The sequence below is a fragment of the Frankliniella occidentalis genome, unplaced genomic scaffold, assembly GCF_000697945.3.
Source record: "Frankliniella occidentalis isolate FOCC.00 unplaced genomic scaffold, Focc_3.1 Scaffold1, whole genome shotgun sequence".
NCBI lineage: Eukaryota > Metazoa > Arthropoda > Insecta > Thysanoptera > Thripidae > Frankliniella > Frankliniella occidentalis.
The window spans coordinates 3,190,561-3,193,780 of NW_026267131.1; positions in this window are offsets into that span (position 1 = coordinate 3,190,561).

Consider the following 3,220-nt stretch of genomic DNA (forward strand, 5'->3'; position numbering starts at 1 on the left):
CCCCCCGCCTCTGCCCTCCCTCGTTCCCTCCGCGGGGGAAGTCCACACCCAAAGCGTGTTCTTGACCCTTTGATTGCACAAGAACCTTACATCAGGTCAATACAACTTTCATTTGCACCAATCCTATTTACGTTGGGCCAAGGCAATGTTCTCGGTTTAGCCGAGCACATTTAATTTTCATTGGCAGAACACGCCTTTCGGGTGACCGTTGTGGTTGCACAGCGACGCGCAGCCAACGCACACGAAGGCACAGAGGCAAGTAGCGAGTGGGTGGGGTTCGCGTTCGGCACAATAACGTTCCGTGGGCATAAGAACATCGGCCATCGATTAGTGTCGAGTTATTCATACAATACAACGCGCGGGCTTTCTGTAAAATTCAAATCGGGGCCGCCTTTCGCGCCGCGTGACGCAAGCTTGTTCCGGTGCCGACTCGCGTGATCCGTTCGATTATTTAAGTTTTCCGAACTAGCTCCGCTTTCCTTTCCGGCCGCGTGTCCCGCAACATCGCATGACGTTCGCTCAGCTCAAGCCCTCGCCGCCTCACCGCCACCCATAAGGGGTCGTTCCAATACTTCGTGACTTTTAGGGGGGGGAGGGTACAAATATTATGGGTTCCCAAAACGATCAGGACCATTTTTGAATTCCCTATATATAGGGTACAATATCTTGGTGTCTCTGTAGACTCCAATAATGTTCCTTATTATTTTGGGACCCCATAATATTTGTACCCCACCCCCTAAAAGTCTCGCGGTATTTTGGAACGACACCTAACGGCTGTCGACGGATTTGATTTTCACCGTGAGCTAACTTGGATCAATCCAATATTCCTTTTTTTCGGTGACTGTATTCAATCACTTTCACTCCGTCAAAATGGTCAATTTGGTTGTACAATTGATAAATCTTTATAAAGAGGGTGCAACATATTATTTGTAGTATTTTTAGGTGCCCCAGAGGTCTGCAAATAGGCGAACAACGCAGCTTTGCTACCTATAAAGGCCGAGTTGAGACCCCATGCCTCCTACGTAGTTGAGTTGCTTCAGTAAGGTCGTTCCCCCCAAAAGGCGCGAGCCAAATGGCTAAACGAACCTTGTTCTCTCGCTCGCTCGTGCAACTTTCCACACTTTTCGATTCCACTCGCTCATTTGAGTCACGTGGGCAGTAGCAAGCACCAGCGCATAGCTCATACCCTAAGTAGTAATAAAGGGCCGTCGAGGGGAAACTCCAGACTCGCAGTGCAGTGTACCCCGGTCTCACTAGGCCTACGGTAGTCTACCCGGTCTCACTCCAGACTCAGTGCAGTCTACCCGGCCTCACTCCAGGCTCACTGCAGTCTACCCGGCTTCAGTCCAGTCCAGTCTCTGCCTGCCCCCACTCTCCTGCCCAACGGTCCCGGTCCAACTCCTCTCACTCCAGGACCAGGCGGGCGGGCGGCGCGAGCCAAGGTGCTGAAGGTGTGGTCCTGCCCAGATGCAGATGCCGGCTGGCTGGCCGGTTTGGTATAGAACTTTCGCTGCTCGCAGCAGGGCGTGGATCAACGGCGGCGTGGTGGACACTGGGGCTGGGTACTGTCCGCTGTCCGTCGAGGATCCCGCCGGTCGAACCTCGAAAGGTTTCCTCTAGTCGTCTAAAGTGACGGTCGCGCGAGAGGCTATCGCAAGGCGGCGGGAGTGCGGCGACCGCGCTTGGACGGTGCAAAACAATCGAATCTGTGTGACTTACGGGGGGGGGGGGGGGTATGCTGCCACGGCACGCGCCGCGCACCTTTGAGCACGCGGCCGTCGAGCACGGCGCCGACCCTGTCGCTGCCACTCACTGCCCACCAGCTGCACACTGTACGATACGTGTACTGTACGATCACTCGCGCGCGCCTGCGGGCTTCTCGCGGCGATGGAATGAGTTAGCCAGAGGAAGCCCAAGAATAAGACCGTAGAGAAGGATGACCATATTTTTGAGGCGGGTCTTATTATTTGTTATTTTCTTAAAAGCCAATAGGGGAGGGGGATTTTCTCTTAGATTTTTTGGGTAGTTTTTCCAAAAATGTCTGAATTATTTTGCTAGTATTTCCTTCACCTGATGTTGATTTTGAGGGGTGTACACTACTGATTTCTTTCTCGAGTGAAGTACCCCTCCCTCGATGTGGACCTCCCGCGCGCACTCCTTTGCGCCGCGTCCTTGTGCTCGTGCGAGTGACGGAGTGGGCCTATCGCGGCAGGTTCATCTCTCCGTCATCTTTGGCCCGGCCCGGCGGCGGCGGGTCTTTCGCCATCTCGCGAGGCGCGTGGTCTGTAATGGTGACCGGCCTGGCCTGCCTGGCAATAGCAACCTCCAGTCGCGTGGCGCACCGCGACATGCCACAGGTCGAAAGAAAATATTGAACAGCTTCCTAAGCAGGCCGGAGCAGGCACTTTTCGCAATGGCTAAACGCCATTTCCCCCCCCAAAATTTGCATAGCTTAACAAAAAACTGTCCTCGCCGGTCCTTGCGGTGCCTCGGTCGGGCCCAAAGAGAGTTACGCCCCTTGTGAAACGGCCGCGCAACGAAACGACCCCCTGCGTGGCGACCGGCGGCGCGCGCAGCTCCGCCTGGCGGACGGAAGGCGCACCTCGGGCGGTTAACCGAACGGGGGCGGCATCAGCCCGGCATCCTGTCGTGCCGCTTGCATTTTCTGGTGCCCCACAGGGGGTGCCGCGACTGCGACAATTTTTCTTATTTCTCCCTAAATCCTTTCTCATAGTATTTATCGTAGTTGGACGGCATTTGATTCCTCTACAACCTTTAATGTTATGTTATGATTGCCGCTGACCGCCCCGGCCTTGGCTGCACCCCGCCGACACACACGGGGCGACTTGTCTCTCTGGCGATCCTCGTTAAGGTTGGCCAACCTGTCGGGTGTGGAGCAGCGGCGGCGGCAGCAAAAGCGGCGAGCAGAGGCGAGTGATTCCCAGTTGTTATGAAATGTAAGAGGCAACCGTACGAGTTGTGTCCGAGCAGCAGGTGCATACCAGTGTGGCCAGGCGGAGAGCCAGGCGGACAGCCAGCTGGTCAGACTGGCGGGCGCGGTGCACGGGATTGTCTTGCTCAAGCGATGCAGGCGCGCCCGGCTTCCGAGCCTTTACCCTTTGCTGCGTCCAAGTCGTATTGTCGTTTGAACGTTTGTCTGTAGACTTAGATGCTGGGCAAAAATAATGTTATTTTAAGCGAGTTAAGGCAAGCCCCCCCC